This window comes from Protopterus annectens, chromosome 2.part1 (assembly GCF_019279795.1).
Source record: "Protopterus annectens isolate FY-2018-M chromosome 2.part1, PAN1.0, whole genome shotgun sequence".
NCBI classification, from domain to species: Eukaryota; Metazoa; Chordata; order Ceratodontiformes; family Protopteridae; genus Protopterus; species Protopterus annectens.
The window spans coordinates 503,417,970-503,436,309 of record NC_056729.1 but is presented as its reverse complement, the minus strand read 5'-3'; positions in this window follow the sequence as shown (position 1 = coordinate 503,436,309).

The window sequence follows — 18,340 nt, the reverse complement described above, 5'->3', positions numbered from 1 at the left end:
TGGAATCAAATATATCCTACAGAAGGGCTTCCATTCAATCAACTGCCAAGTGGTGTGTGATGCACAGGCAGTTATACACAATGTGTTTGTGCACCATCCAGGCAGTTTTTATTATTTGCACATCTTGTACACGTGTGACTTATACCAGCATTTCATGCAGTGTGACTTTCCACAAGGTCACCTAACTGAAAGGTACACATATTGCCACCCAGAGAGTCCCCAGTAGCCTGGTCTCATGAAAGTGCATTACAGGCCACTCATAACAGTATCTATCCACTGTTGTGTTGCAGGTGATGCTGGTTACACCTTGGAAACGTGGCTAATAGCATCCATCCAAATCCCCCAAACCATAGCAAAGATGGCATATAATACCACATTGTTGCAGGCATATAACACCACTGAGTATGTGTTTGGACTTCTGCAGCTTGGATAAATCTGGTGCCACTCTGCAAACCATTTGTTCTCTGTGCCATTCTGCATAACATAATGCTATGAAAACTATTACAACATGGGGACACTGTAGCACTGCCTGACATACCCAAGGCATCAGCAGAGGAGGAGGAGGAGCAAGGTGGGGAACTGTGAGGCAGAAGCAGGTGCAGTACATACTGGCAGCATTGAAGAGATAGAACTTGCTTTACAACTATGGGCCATGACTAGAGTAACACAGAATAAAAATGATGTCTGTAGTATCACCCTTAGGCAGTGCATTATGGTGCACTGACTGACCATGCTGTGCTTAAGACATTACCATATATACCTCAGATAGAGGGGTGGGCAGGAGACAGTCATCTTAGCTTTTGCAGGTGGGGGAGGGGTGCAGTGCCAGAGCACAAACATGGCTAGGAGGTTAGCAGAGTCAGGGATTGCATCCTACAGTGAAGGGATGGAGCTTCTTTGGGCATAATGCTGATTGAATGTACCATGTGGCCCTGCAGTGGCAGGACTGGAGGCATCCTATCCAAGGGTTAGTGTACCATATCAGGTGCAAAGAAACCACCATGGTCCTTGCTATGTGGTCCCAGTAGAATTCCATGGGCAGATGTCACTTGTGACAGGGTTACAAGGTAGCACAATGGCATTGAACTGCATTACCCTAATTGTCTTGCATATTGGAGTGTGCCACAGTAGAGCCAGAACAGCACTAGCTATTCCCATGAGAGTATCCATGCCATGGCCATAGTGGAGGCAACCATGGACAGTATGGACAGAGGCACTGTCTTCAGAATGGCATTCACCATCTGTGTAATCTGGGCATATGATCATGAAATGTGTATCTAATGCCTAGCATAATCACACTGGAGGAATTGCCCACATCCACATGAAAGCACAATGACTGCCAACTGAGCCATTACTGCCCTTACTAGTCATATTTGCTACATGTCCATATATGTCATGTCACTTTGCATACATTGCAGAATGTCCCACAGTCCTTGCTGCATTTGCAAATCTTCACACAGTCCACACATTACACTTAACATCTCTAATGTGGTATGATTAGTGGCTGCCCTTGTCTGGATCACTGAACTGCACATCCACTGACTGATGCCAAGGGTAACACCAAGATCTGGGAAAGTCCTGGAGTCATGGCAGCAATGGCAAACTACATTCCTCTCTCCTATGCTGGGTGTATGTGTGCATGTTTGTGTGCATGTGTACGCATCTCAGAGGCAGTGAGGCCCATGGATGTAATTTGTGGTAATGACTTGTGTATAGCAGGGATGGGGATGGTATGGACAGGATGATCTTTGCTAAACAAAGGTGATGCTTGGAGTTCACCCTTCCCATATACAGTCACCTCAAATGTGGGTGATGTTACTGTGCCCTCTACTGTTAGCATTGCTGACAATACCACTTTTTCATCAGACTGTGCCATATGAATAATGCCATCATTATCAGTTACTTCTGATCCATTGACATCAGGCATGTGCTGAGCTCTCTCAGTGGAACTTATGAATGTACATAGATAATATAAGCTGTGAGAATGCTGGAACATATTTATGACTCCCACCACCATGTGGCACACTTATGCCAACCATATACAACCCTATACAAATCAGGTGGTGCAGTTTGTCATTGTTGCAGCTCTAAAGTCCCTGTGTGGCATAGTTGCATATGTTTGCCTAAGTAAACCAATCACAGATGCACGTAAATGACCTACAGAAACAGCTCATGCCACTCCTCACCTGGAATATCCCCTACAGGCACACAACTCAGCTCACACATCCAGGTCACCACCAGAGGGCTGTCTCACTTTCCCCAGTGAAGGAAATTCTTTCATCTCTATGAGATATATCCGTGTTGGTAATCCACCCTCAGTGGTCAGGCCTCTGCATGGTTACTTCTTTTCTTTGGTCCTGGCATGCAGTAATATACTGGTGATCATGCAATGTATCTGTTATACTGTCCTACTATGGCTACCCCCCCAACATTCATGTCCTGCACCATTCCCTGCAATACCTACTCCCAGAAGGCCTTGTTAGCTTTACCCTTGTCAGAGATATGCATGACATGTGCATTTAGGGCGTGCAGCAGCATCTCCATTTTCTTTGTGATGGAATTTTCCAGTTGTTTCTTGTCGTTTAGGCTCATACTAAGACGTACTTCTGTGGGTTACACATATGGATCAGTGTGTGTGTGTGTGTGTGTGTGTGTGTGTGTGTGTGTGTGTGTGTGTGTGTGTGTGTGTGTGTGTGTGTATGCATCTATGACAGTCCATGTCAGCAAAAAGTGCATCTGAATGGTGGCCACAACCTTGTGCACTACTATAGTGTAACTGTATAGTGTGGCAGTTATGTGCCTGTTAGGCATGCTTGCTGCCCATCATACATGTGCAGAAAGCAGAGGCTGTGCATGGTGTACTGGCCCTGAATCTCCTATAGCATGATACGCTGTCTGTGCATATATGACATCACCCCCTGTGCCCTGTTAGGATGAGCCCCCAACAGGACTGCAACCTGTTCTGACAGTTCAGTGTTTCTTTTCAAATTGAGCACCTCCCCAACAAAACTGCACCATACACTTCCAGCTACATGTGTCTTGTTACATTGAGCCCCCCCCCAACAAAACTGCAAATCTGCCCTGCCAGTTGTATGTGCCTTGTCAGGTTGAGACCCCTCCACCAGGACTGCAACCCTTTTTACCCTGTCATGTAAACATCCACAGTTAGACCGCAACCTTTCCTGTCTTCCCCCTGTGCCAGGTCATATTGAGGATACCCCCAATAGAACTGCAACCAGTCTTCATGACCTTTGTTCCCACACAGTCTTCTGTTATGTGACAGTGTCTGTAATTTTCATGCTCATTTAAGTTGTGACTGCAGTTCTGAGGTCAAGTAACATGTGCCCTGTGTGCTGTTAGTTTATGCATATGGCAGTACACACTGACATCTACTTTATTCTAATTCTCTGCATTACTTGCTAAAATGTGATCACCCACAAAATTATGACCATGTTTTTTTTTTACAATTCTAAAATGTGGCTTGGAGCATAGTTGTTATGCAAATGAGGTGATTTAGTAAGATCTCATTTGAATTTTGCCAAAAAATTTATGTTTTATTGACCCTAGTCCCCAATATGGGGCCCATTCCTACAGATGCATAGGATCTGAGGTCACAAAGAGTGTGCACTCCTGTGAAGCCTGACCATTCTAATATCATTTTGGATTATACTGCTCCCTATGGACATCTTGCTGCTTGGCTACATATCCTGCTCATTCCTGGATTAGAGGATATGTCAGGTATATGCACCCATGTAGCCTTGAAGCATTAATGTCACTTTGCATTGTGCTGCTGACCACATGCATCACACTACTGTTGATGGGCATCGTGTTGCTTTGGTACCCATTGATATGTACCACGTGCTGTCAGTAATGTGCAGCCATAAGCCATGGCTACCATTTGTTTCTCCTGCAGTTAACATGATGAGTGGACATGGCCTCAGTAGGCAAAGACTGAGGGAGACTCCTTCCTTGTGCAGCAGGAAATGCAAAATCTTCTTATACTTATGATGCAGGGATCTTTGGAAATGCCTGTTAGCAGACTATGAGGACCCCCTTTATAAAGTGGATGCCAGGTCCCAGCTTGCCAGGGTGATGAGTGATGCCACTGGTATCACCTACATTGGTAAACTGTGCCTGCATAAATAAAGTCACTTATAGATTTGCCACTCTAACCCTCTCTTACAGTGGGAAGAAGAAGTTAGGCACAGAGAGACACCTTTCAATTGTAAACATACTAATTTTTACATTGTCACTGTTAATGGGTCTAGCACTTGTAGCTGTGATTGTCTTCTGTTGTCAAGAATATGCTATGCTTATTGCAGTTTGTTTTATATTTTCCAGTATCACAGGTGATTGAGGACAAATGTTAACCTGCTAGGAGAGGCAAAACAGGCTCTCCATACAGTGCAATAAGTGTAGTATATTCCTGACAGTGCTGTAATATTTTAATAAACTGTAGCACATTTACCCAAACAGGTGCATTTGTGTTTTTCTTCTTTTTTTTCTAGTTTTCAGTTTCTTTATATTATTATGCTTTGTTGCCCTGTTTCTGCCCATTTGTATAACATTTTAATAGCATGTACAATATATCACTGATCAACTGTATCTGTGCATTTTTTATAATTTTCTATTTTTTTTTTGCTATGTTCTTTTGTTGTTTTGTTTTTCTCCATATTACTTAACAGATTTGCTTTTTATTATATATTTTGGTTGTTTTTGTTTTTCATCCATTTATCTTTATCTTTTTGCTGGATAAGCCATAGTGCAAGCAGTGGTGAGGCAGTGGCTACCACACTGACCACTGGGTCCACAACATTCACCATGCCTGTCTCTTTTTGTAGGGTTAACATAGGTTCACGGTTCACAGATGGCCTTTACTACTGCATCTTGGGTCTTAGGATCTTTATCAGAGAGTAGTGCAGACAGGTAGTCCTGGGTCACCTGGTATGAGGTAAAGCATCTGGTGAATAATGGTACCCTAGAACACCTCCATATGTTGCTTGTAGAGTAGTGTAGCCATCCAGCCAAGACCTTTAGTCCACCAAAAGAAGAGCCTTCCCATGATATCAACCATGGTTATTCCCCTCTGGGCCAGCTTGTTAGGCCTTTCCTACCCCTCCCTATCCACCAGCATTGGGTTCTCCAAGACCTGATGTCACTCTCCATCCCCATTTTGAGGTCTAATGTTCTCCATTACCATTTACCCACCCATTGTCTGGCAGTTAACACAGATGATTAAAGTTCAAAGCTGTTAATGAGCTGTTTCTTCTGCCCATGGTACAGAGTTTGATTCCTGCTACCTTCATTTGTCTACTGTGTAACTTTGAGCAAGTCACTTAACCAGAGAGTGCTTCTGGGACACTCTGAAAAGGGACAATTTGTCCAGTGGGCTTACCCTGTAAACAAACAAGTAAAATACAAAAACCTTGTCAGTTTGTCTATCTATTGCTGTTCCTCCCTTCTGCATCACTCCTTCCCCAGTCAGTTTTTATCTACATTGCATATTTGTTTGTCTGCTCCTGCTTCATTCTCTAGACTATCCTTCCTACCTACACCTTTCACATGCTACCTTCCTAATTTATCCTTTTTCAACAAAAAGAAAAAAAAATGGAGATTTGTAAAATAAAACTATACCCCCACATACACACATTTTTTTCTTTCCCCCAGTTCTTTTCTGTGCTCCCTTGCTTGCTCTTCCTCATTCTGACTGTCCTGTACACCCATTTCTTAACCATTTATAAAATAAAATCATCTGGGACTTTGTTTTGCTGTCATTGTATAAGACTCCATCTGTGATGTGTAGCAGCTATGCAACACTTTGATGTGTGTGGGAGCATGCACAGTGTTGGACATACTACCCACATTACACTGTCCCAGGATCATGTGATCAACCAAAGTGAACTCATCTTAGGTGTGCAGTTAATTCCACTTTCATAACTGCAAAGATAAATTGTGCAGTCTTGTCTTTTCTACATTGGTACTCTTAAATACCTAATCCTAACTGGGCCAAGCTGTAGAAGTTTTACAGTGCTATTTACCCCATCCTAGTCATGTTATGCTTCTGTCTGAATAACCCCTCCCACCAATATCTTCAAAACATAACATCGCTGAAAGAGAAAACATTTAACTAAATAATTATAAATCATTTTATAGCATCAGGGTGTTAATGATTATTCAGCTGTGAAATTTCTAAGGTGGATCACAGCAAGCAAATTTTTAATACAAAATAGCAAACATTTTCTCTTTATTTATCATCCTGTGTTTATCAAATGTAAATTGGACAAGGTTTCAACCTGACAATTTCAAATTTCCAATGTTTGACTTATTGATTGTGACAGTGCAATTTCTATTTGCTCACTAATAGTGATTCACTGGGGGCAATGGCGGCTGGTGACTTCAGATTAAAGGGGGGCTGCAGGAGACAGTTGAATGGGTGGGGCCAATGGGAAGGGGTATGGTCAACTAGAAAGGGGTGGGGCTATGCTCAAAACCACAACAACTGGAACTTTAATTAAATACGCTGCCCTGGGTGCCAAACCGTCATTACGAGAGTCCAATCAAGACAAAATGAAGTGTAGAAGAAAAAAATATTTCAATGCATTGGCTACATGACAACTTACTTAATATCTAGATGGAAACACAAAGGTTGTGAGGCATGAAAAAATAAATTGCTTTTTAAATACATTACTGGAATGCCAATCATTAGCGGACTGGAGTTCCGCTGTGGCGACCCCTAACCGGGAAAAGCCGAAAGACAAAGAACAACTGGAATGCCAGTCAAAATCAAGTATAAAATAAAACAAGCAGCACTCAGCTCAAACCACTTCTCCTTGCACTGCAGTTCTAATTATAATTTATATTCAGCTTTATAAAATTACCAAGTAACATGCTGAAAGTAGCAATCTCTGTGATACCTCCACTTGTAAAAAATGTTTCTTATCCAAAAAAGGCCTGCTGCCTGACAACAACTATCTACTTGTTTCATAGGGAACACATGATCAAAGTAAAAAATGAACAGCGAACAAGAAACAAGCTCAAGATAAATTGATTAAAGGATTACTGCACAACTTATGGACCACACATGATAGATTGGCATTCTGTTTAGTTTACGGGTAAAGCCTGCAAAGATAACTGCAAGTCTCCAACAAATGTAATGAGCTTCTGAAAATACTGTAATTCTGTCCTTTATTACAAATACTGTCATATGCATTTCAATACCTAAGGCTTATACGTTATCTAGTTATGTAAATATTCTCTGCATGGCAACAATGAAAAGGCTTTCAATGTTGGTAATTCTTTAACAGTATACTTATTAAAGCTTACCTGCATCTTACAATCTCAGACAAGCTTATCTGATGGTCATTAAAGCACTGCTACTTAAACACAGAGCAATAGGGCACTGCAACAGCATTCATTTTCTGAATAATAAGAAGCATAAATCAACAGTATAAAAATATGACAGAAAACCAGGACATTCTCCAAAATCAAGGACAGATGAAAAGCCATGGTCATATTTATTTATTTCAGTTTGGTGACCAGGGAGGTCCACTGGGCTCGAGAGCCCGTTTTCAGTGGAGGCCCGGGGAGAAAAGCTCCACAGTACAATGTTACATCACATAATGAAAATACTAGTAAAATACAAAGAACAATTATTACAATCAAAATAGGTGGAAATTCCACAAAATAGTTGGTTTACAGTATAAATTCATTTAAAATTAAGCAACTAAGATGTTAAGAAGAATTGTCCAGGAGGACGACAGGCATAGAACATAAGGTTAGAAGAGGGAATGTTAGTTACATTAGCAATGTATGACTAAGAGGCAAATTAGAGAGGTATGAAGGTTAGCCAGGAGAGAAGGAGGAGGGGAGCTTGGGAGGTATAGAATGAAGAGTGCAGTTACATTTTCTTTGAGTGTGCAGGTGGCAGTGGAGTTGTGTTTTGAAGGAGTGTAGGTTGTCACAGGTCCTCAGAGTGGAGGGCAGGGCATTCCATTTTTTAGCTAGGGTAACGGAGATTAGAAGCTGACCAGCTGAGCACTTTGGTTTGTGGATGGATATAAGGTTTTGGTGAGAAGATCTGAGGGGTCTGGGGGGGGGGGGGTATAAGGTTGAAGAATATTTGATAGTGCGGGGCAGCTGCTAGGTTGAAATATTAGTTTGTGGGCTAAGACAATTTGGAGGTAGTCTAGTTGATTAGGGAGTTCAAGCCAATTTAAAGTTTGAAGGGAGGTGCAGTGATGGGAGAGGGAAGTTGCCTTGGTGGCAAATTTGGAGATTTTTATTGTAGCAAACTTCCAGTTTGGTGGTTATGGTGGAAGATAGATTTGTAAACAGAGGAGCACCATATAGAAGAGGTGGGAGGAGACAGGTAGTGGCCAAGGTATGTCTAGTAGCGGGGGAGAGGAATTGTTTGTTTCTGTATAGGAGGCCGAGTTTTATGTGGGTTTTCTTGATGTTAAGTTGGATGTGGGTATTGAATTTTAAGTGTTCATCAATAGTGACCCCTAGTAGTTTGGCAGAGGGGACGATGTCAATGATGGAGTTGTTAAGGCTAGTAATTTGAAATGAGTTTTTTTCAATGGGGGAGGATTTAGAATGAGTGAATAGAAGAATCTTAGTTTTGTTAGCATTTAGTGAGAGGTGATTTTGGTGCATCCATTTTTCAGTGGTTGAGAAGGTGGTTTGAGTTAGAGTCTTGAGTTCTGTAAGGTTGGAGACATAGCAGATCAAAGTTGAGTCGTCTGTGTATTGGACAATTTTGGTATTGGGAATAGCTCTGTGGAAATCGTTAACGAAGATGTTGAATAGCAGAGGGCCAAGTATGGATCCTTGGGGAACTCCTGTGGGGGTGGGAAGGAAGCTGGAGGACGATTGGCCCCATTTCACGGCTTGGGACCTGTCTGAGAGGTAGCTAGTAAACCAGGTTAGAGTTTTTGGGGAGATGTTGAGGTTAGACATATGGTTTAGTAGATGGGAGTGGGAGATGGTATCGAAAGCTTTAGATAAGTCTAATAGAACTGATGAAACTAAGTTACCAGAGTCTCAAGCTGAATTGACAGAGTGTAGGAAGGAGATAAGTGCTGTGTTGGTATTATGTCCATGGCGTAAACCGTGCTGGGTAGGAGAGAGCAGTTGGTGATTGGTTAGGAATGGCATGAGCTGCAGGTGAATGCATTTTTCAAGAATTTTTGAGATGGGTGAGAGGATGGCTATGGGGCGGAAGTTGGAGAAGTTATAGTTTTTGCCACCTTTATGGAGTGGAAGAATGAAAGCAGAGTGCCATAGTTTGGGTACATATGACTCGAGTAGTGATCTATTTATCAGGATGCTGATGGGGAGAGCAAAACTTTCGAAGGCAATTTTTAAGAAGGAGGAGGGCATGTTGTCAGGGGCGTTGGTGCAGGGTTTGAGTTTGGAGAGAAGTTTTTTTATAAGGTTGGTAGACACAGGTTTAAGTTCAAAGATAGGCTAAGAGAGATAGACTTGTGGTCTTGGATGCGGGAATACTCTGCACACTTACACTGCATAACTGCTCCTTGTCTTGCTTGGACACAGAGCCACTACAATGGGGAGTGGGGTGCAACAAGTAGGTCACAGTTTGAAATGTCTCTGGCTGACGGTGATGGCTCTGACACTCATACCTCTCAACCTCAGAGCAAGAAATCTGAACAAAGCCATACACAGAAGTGGGACACAGGCCCAAAAATAAAGACAATGTTTAAATGTTGCTCTTATAAACTTAGAAAGATAATAGAATAGTAGTAGGTCTTGCATTGGTATGAATTTTTGAAGGTATGAAATCTGAAACTCAAATGTCTGCCATTATTTTCTAACTTCAGTCTTTAATGATTTGCTACTAATTTGCCAGAAAACCACAATTTTATGAAAAACAGACCAAAAATGTTATGCAAAAATATAAAATTGCCACACAATACAGCTGGGAACCTGTCAAAGAAGGGACACCTTTTTAAAATTAGTACTGTTAACTTGAGCAGCTGACAAAATAAGATCATCTGCATGCATTTCTGAAATAAAAGTAATCTATAACTTTGATCATTACAGTTATTTATAATTGTAAACCCTCCACGTTTTCTTCCAAAATTGCCATTTTGCAGAGGGATTATTAGGGGGAGAGCAACATTTTGAGCCACAATTGGGGACAGTTGAGAGGTTTGGATATTCCTAATTCTATAAAGCGATTTATTTGCACGTACCTCTCAACCTCTTAATGCAGGAAATCTGGACAAGGCCAAATATATTGGGGGAACATGCTAACAGTACTAAAAATTGCTCTTGTATAAACTTAAGACAGTTGATAGAATAACAGGTCTTGCTTTAGCATGCATTTTTCTAAAGGTTTTGATGTCTGAAACTCAATGTCTATCATTATTTAGTGACTTCATTCCTAAATGATTTGACAGAAAACAACAAATTTTATGAGGAACAAACCAAAAATAAGAAGCAAAAATCTATTCATTCTGCAAAATTCTGGACAGTTGAGAGGTATAGTTCAGCCGGGGCTGTCTGAGTTTGCTGCCATTTCCCCCCCTCACAAAATCATGGTCGAATGGAGCGTCCCCCTGCAACCATTCTAATGTCCCATTCCTTGGTTATTTCGCCCCATTTGCCATAAACACTGGATTTCATTTGAAAGTTTTATTTTATATTGTACAGCATAAACCCTAATAGATATCTGCTAAACAAAGCAATGCAATCTCACAAATGAAAATAGACTTAGCATTAAAACTTCTCTGCCCTTGAAACTCACATTCATTGAAACAGCATTGAAACCCACATTCAAAGAAAATACATTTTGCCAGTGGTAGACAAAGATTAATTTTGGGCTGTTTTCAAATCATAGGCCCCCTGAACACGAAACATGCACATGCTCTTTGATATACCTTCCTGACTGTATTAAATTATATTCCTTGTACAATACAGTACAGTTGTTAGAGGGCATTTTAAATGTATTGTTTTGAAAATTTTTCCAGTAAACAATGAAATAAAAATGAGGCAAACTGATAACAGGTTAATAGTTACTAGGTATCTTCGCCAAAGAGGACTGCAGCATCCATCCCCTTTACAACAGAGTACAGTATCAGCAATGGATCTACCTACTGTGGGAGTAGAACCCACAGCCTTCTGCATCAAAAGCAAGTACACTACCTGTTCTGCTATTTACAGTGTAAGCAGACTCTCCATAAACAGCACTAAACTTTTGTTCCCCTGCAGCTCTCAGCTACTTGTAAAATCTACTCGACACTCAGCTGTATCTCTGAACTTTGCAGCACAAGAAATCTGGACAAAGCCAAAATTTATTTGGGGGGGTGGGGACAAAAGCCCAAAAACCAGGGACACATTTTAAAAATTGCTGGTATAATGTTGGAAAGTTACTAGAATAAAATGCTGTGTTACCACCATACATTTCACTGGCAAGTATTGAATCCAGGTCCCAGTGCAAAACAGCCAGAGCAACATACCACTATGCCAAATCATCTATTTTTATGAAAGAAAGGAAGACTGAAACTTAAATGGCTACCATTTAGTGAATTCACTTCTCACCATAGCTGTCAACATCTCAGCACAAAACACCTGAACAAAGCCAATAATGGGGGAATACAGCCCCAAAACATATTCAGTGAGTTCAGTTATCACCATAGCTCCCAACCTTGGCACAAAAAACCTGGACGAAGCCAATAATGGGGGAATACGGTCCAAAAATAGGGACAAATATCCACTGAGGACACCAAAGCAAACCCACACAAACACAGGGAGGACATACAGACTCCACACAGAAAGCACCCCAGCCAAGAATCAAACCGGACAACACATAGCTGTTAGAAACCACAAATTCTATGAGGAACAGAACAAATATGAGGCAAAAATCTGCAAATGTTTTAGAAATGGTGGTGGGTAGGGAATTCAGGCTCTTGTCACTTGGGCCCAGGGTTCAAGCCTTATTCTTTGCCCACCACCATGAAGCAACTGGGGCATTACACACACACACACACACACACACACACACACACACACACACACACACACACACACACACACACACACACACACACACACACACACACCCCACCTACCTGTCCCCAGAACGGGCTGCCATGCATGCAATCCTGTACTCTGCAGCTGTGGTCTCCCACTGTTTCCCCGATCGGTCCTCCATACTAGCCCACGCATGCTGTGGTCTCGGTCTCCAGTGAGATGTGAGGAGGCTGGAGCCTCCTGCTATTGGTCCAGCCTGCAGGCAATACAGTCCGGTGACCTTCTGGTTTGTGCGGTCGTCACCGCACAGATCTCTGGGTTGGAAGGGTGGAGTTAACTCCCTTCCCTATCCAGATTGCCTAACTGAGCAGTCTGGAGCTCAGGAATGCCTGAGCATGCATGCTTGGAGTTCTGGTCTGCCTAACACAGCAGTCAGGAACTAAGCACGCATGCACGGAGTCCGAGATATTTTTTTTATTTTTATATGTTCTATGGTGGGGGGACTTTATTTTATGCATTCTACAGGTGGGGGACCCATTTTATAGGTGGGAGGGCTGCAGTCCCACAGTCCTATAACACGATCCGCCCCTGCTGGGGGGGGGTCTTTTCTCCATGGCTGAGCAACTGTAAAAGTAAATTTTGCAAAGATCAGGAATGATAGTAAGCCCCTAGTAAAATACCTTTTAAACAGATTTGGTAAGCTAAAGCTTTAACTACTTTGTTTCATTTGGTTGAAACTTCAGCTATCTGGACTAAGGGAAAGGAAAAGGAATCCTTTTTAATATTCCACTTTTGAAAAACATGATCACATTTTTAATATTTTCACCATCTAGTCATAGCATGAAGTTTTTTTCAGCATGGGCACAAAAACAACATGCAGTGCTAAACTAAATACATTTTATTTAGTCTGATCATGTCATTCTGTGTTACTATCATGACTGTTGCCCACGCTCTTTCCCTCAGTGATATACACTGTTCTATGTCCCTAAATCTACAGATATTCTCCGATATAAATGGTACTGTACAGTAGGACTTAACTATTTTCTGATAATCATAGTCTGCCACCTGAGATACACAGTTCCATTCTGGAACATTAAGATGCCTAACTGGAGTCCCCAGTTACATGATGATGATCAGGGAATAAATTCCTTATATCCACATGATAGCAACATGTTGTTTTGAGGTACTCTCCAGCCACAAGTATTTACTACCAGTTTACCACCATGGCTGTCTTTGTGCCATCTTTGACCTGCTCCCTCCTTGTGCCTTTTACTTCATGCAAACCTTGGTTGTTTCTAATATGAATGCATGATGGCTCTAAGGCAACAAGCTTCACTAGCTGAGAGTAGCAAAGTTTTACCAACAGCTTAAGAAATGCTTATACTCAGCTCTTCTCCACAAAGCTTTACTTAACTCCATAACTCCTCTATGCTCACTCTGACCCACCTCCATACATAAATCTCATAACTTAATGCTAAGACATTCACACTAGACTAACCACTATCGCTTTCCTCAGTCTATCCTTTGCCTTTCTTCATACTGTCTTGTCATCCCAGTCTCTACCAATGCCACACCCTCGTATCACCTACCTCCCTCCATTGTACTTCAGTCACTGTTTTACCTGTCCTCCACCACCCACCTTATCATCCTGTCACAATAGCCTAAATAAACCAACAAAGATAAACATTCTGTATGGTGCTCAATGTAGATTCCTACTTTGCTAGACTTCTGCTGTTTTATTATAATTTGTTTGCAGGATACTGTATTAGATGGACTCTCGCTATCTTAGACAGATTTCTATGTTGTGACAATGTTTTTGCAAGCTTGATATTGTATTTGTCATCTTCTCTACTGCTGCTTTGTTTACCGTTACTTTGGACTACGATCCTTAATGATCCCCTGTGCTACATGCCTAGTAACTGCCTATGAACCCCTATGTATTCTTTTTCCCAGGCTAAACCTGAAAACAGTCCACCTGGATCCACAACCCCTGTCAACAAATGGTAAATAAAAATAAAACAACACCTGCTGCTTCTGTGTGTTAATAACCTAACACTGATTACCCATTTCTATTCAGCAGAAAAGGCATCTGCCATCGATTTGTCCACAGTGACATGCTAAGGACAAATCCCTCCTCTATGAAGGAGTCATAAGAGCAAAACTATTTATGCATAAAAATATAATGCATGCTGACAGTTTTATGGAGGCCAAGAAGATGAGGTGTCATTATTTACTTCTGTTAATTTTGTAACTTTCGGCTTTTCCCGGTTAGGGGTCGCCTAATGATTGGCAGTTGATTTTTACGTACCGAGTTGCCAGCCCTGATGCACAACCTTCAACGAAGGTACACCCATTCATGTGTATCTCCATGCAGAAGATGCTCTAACTGAGAGTCGAACCAGACAGCGTCTTACTGTGAGGTGACAACGCTGCCGCAGCACCACCACCGCGGATTTATTTCTGTTAATAAAATAAAAAATATCACTGAATAAATAAAACTCTGTATTCCAGACACACCACTGATGTTGCAAACAGCAGTCTGTTTTTGGCCTGTAATAATAAAATGGGTACTATAGGCATATTCAGTACCTTCATCTTGTGTCTTGGCTTTTCCTGAAAGGAATCATTGTGTTCAGCACTTTTTTAGCTAGTTGACTGGCTGTAGATGATGGCCACTGTTAATGTGACACTCTAACCCCATGACCAAAAATGGGAAAGGGGGGTTATGGGGTTAATGTAATAGTAATAGTCTATCCTCATGAGCAAAAATGGGAAGGGGGAGGTTATGGATGGATGTTAAAGCAACTCCTGCCTGGATGAACTGAGTTATCACAAAAGAAACCAGAGTATAGCAATGGATGTATTGGTGCTAATCCTGAAGCTTTGTGGTACTGACCTTCAGCTAATATACAAATATTTATGTGTAAGATCAAAACTCTGTATGTGAGGAACTCTGTCAAAAAAGACTTACTGAAAAATAAGCATTCTGTGTCATAAGCAACAGTGCTTGGCTCTGTGATTGTGCTTTATTAGGTAACAGTCTTCCATGTTAAATGTCCCAGAGCATACTTTCCAAACTGAAGTTACATTCAACTATCAGATTTTTCAACGGTGTTAAGGATACATGGTCAAATGTCAAGTGCAGAGTAGCTGAACCTCATTAGTCTGCCTGAATAACTTTGAATGATCATGTATCCACTTTCTTGTGAATCTTAAAGTCGCCTGCTAAATCTTCTCTTATGTTGACACACGCATTATCTATAATGTAGAATGATGATGCTTTTCAAAAGTTACAGTTTGATTTGTATTTAACTTCAAATATAATGTTTAGTTTTTGCAAGCTGAACAGTACATGCACATAACATGCATTAATTTTGAATAAAAATAAAGAAAATTCATCTCCGTTAACCTTATAATATAAAAGCAGAGTAAGAGGGCAGTATTCACATTTTGTAGTAGTTGCTTTTCATTTCCAAGATATCTCCATTTATTGTTAAATTTTACTGGGAATATAAAGAAGAAATAAATATCAAAGCAATGATAACTGAAGGGTAAAGCCTCAACGTAATGGAAGCACCTGTACTGTACTGCACTGCATGTCAGGCTAGGTTCCAGAAGTCAGAATGGTCCATGCAAATCATGAACTATCACAGCTGCGTAGAGCTTGTTCCTCCTCCCTGAGTACCAGGTACCACCTGCTTTTCAGTATGATATTGTACTCCATGAGTAGAGATGCCACTGCTGTCAGATACTACAGAGCCCTACTGGGCTGTCTTCTGGGAAGTTCAGCCCACAGATGGTCAGAAGAGCAATTACAGAGCAGCTGTGCTCCATCCGCAGTGACACTGTATCACTACACCTCTGTAACGTACTTTGTCATAAGGTGGTACCATGCCTGTAGCTATAAATATGTATGTAAATAGTTGTGTATACATATGTCTGTTTCAATATACATGCAGAGGAATCTCAATAGCTACAAGCATGTGTCCATATATGTGAGGGTTGCAGTGAGTATTTACACTGCAACACAGCCGGTGACATGCATACAGATGGGGTGCATCTCACCCATTCTTAGCCAGCTAGTGATCTAGGAATGCACAACCAGCCAAAGTGTCATCTTATCCAGTGAGATCAATGTACGAAGAATCCTTCTTCCTCAAGGTACAGTGGAGTCAGAATGGATTATATGAGTAAAGCTGTTATATGAGTGGAATTTTGAAAACTTGGTTTTCACACAAATGGCATTCACATCATAATTATATAAATGGATGTCATAGAACCAGGATCCAGTGAACTGGGTATAAACAAAGATTTGATGCTTGCTGTATTCTGCCTTTGTCAAAGAAAGTGATATTTGTTATTTAGTTAGTTATTCTTTTGTTAACTGTATGACAGGATTGACATAAACAGACCATTTTTCATCCATGTCCTGAGACAAAGACTTGTATGAGTAAATATGCATGGCCTTCAGAGACAACCACTGTCTACAGTTAGATTTGATGCCTAGATATTATATGCTACATGTTGACTGCTAGGCCTTATTAAGGGGAGAAAGTGATTACATACCCTTGGTATTATTAGGTAATTTACAGTATAAGGAGATATGAACATTATAATTTCATGAAGCAATTTAAGAAAAGGCTTATAACATCAATAGATGTGAATCTGAATGTTAAAACCACTTTGTGGATAGTAGTCCTATCCAGATCAGATAACAGTGAACAGAAAATTATGCTGAAATGTTGCCATATGGTAAGAGCCCTAGGATTCATTGATCTGTAGGATTCAGTCATTTTGCTCCCACCTACGTCACTCCATCAAGGTACCCCCTAACACCCTAATCCTTGGTGACTTCATCTACCCCACCATAGACTGGGTGAACTATTCCTGCACTAATGCACTCACCCAATAATTCCTTGACTTCATCAGTTCTAATGCAATAGACCAGCTCATCTCATCCCCCACAAGGGGAGATAACATTCTGGACTTGGTTCTCACCAACATGGGTGGCTACTGCACCACTCCCAGAGTATGTTCTTCCCTGGTGAGATCAAATCATCGGTCTGTCTCATTCGAAGTTTCTATCCACCCCCCCCCCCCCAGCTGTAACCAAACTAAAAAATTTCTCAAAAGCTGACTACAACCTCCTAAGGGAGTGTATCAGTAGCTTCACACCATCGCCTCCCACAGAGGATGCAGACAACTGTGCTGAACAGTACACCAATGCAATATACAAGCATCTGTACAACTGCATGGACTCAGCCATACCCAACAGAACTAAAACCTGCTCCTCAAGGAAACACAAACCTGTCTGATGGACAGCCTCTATCAACAGGCTTTACAACAAAAGGAAGAAACTGTTGTCCAAGGGTAAAAAGGAACAAATTCCAAATTGGAAAATCTCCCTCCTCAGCCTCAACAAGCAAATTAGACCACTAGTGAAAAACTCCAAAGCTTATTATGAATTGAAACTAGCCTCCAAAACAAAGGGAGATCTCACAGCCTTCTTCAGTTACATTAGGAACCTCCACGGCAAAGCTCAGGTTTGTTCCGAATTAGTACTTAATAATACAATTTACACTGATCCTGTTAACTTAGCCAACCTGCTCACAGATAGGCACAGCACAAACTTCACCCCCATTCCCCCCAAAGGCCCATTCAACATGCCCAACATCTCCATAGATCAAGTGTTAAAGGGCCTATCCAAGGCAAAGAACACAGCTTCTATGGGACCTGATAGTATCCCAGGCTGTATTCTGCACCATCTCCAGCAAGAACTAGCTTCGCCATTGAGCACCTTATTCAACTGCAGCCTAAGTACTTCATTACACTGTAATAGTTTAAACACCTGCTTCATAGAGGATGACCTCCAAGCCATTCCCCAATTCCTGGTATTTCTAATGGTGCATAAAAACGGGCTTGTAGAATCAGAAAACCATACATGCTGGATGTAGTTCCAAGGCAGAAGGCTGCTGCCAGACTGTGGAGCATGCTAATCTTTTCGGGGGATTTTTCCATCAATGGACTTATTTCATCAGTTCCTGCCAGGCTTATTTTGCTGCTTTAACAATGTTTTGGGTCCTAATGTTGTTTTCTCAAGATATGATAGATCGATGAAGGGAGGAGGAAGGTCTAGTTCTAACATTCGCAACTGGTGTTTTCTGGACATGATTTAGCATGAACAGTCTGCAGATTTGCAGTACAAGCTACTTAGTGAAAGACTTCAGTGCGTGTAAAAAGGTTTTGTTATTGCTGTTTGGACGAATGGAGAATGAAAGTCTGTCTGCTAATTTTATCTTACCGATGTTTTTTTCGTTTGTTAACTGCGTTGAACTTTGGGCTGTAT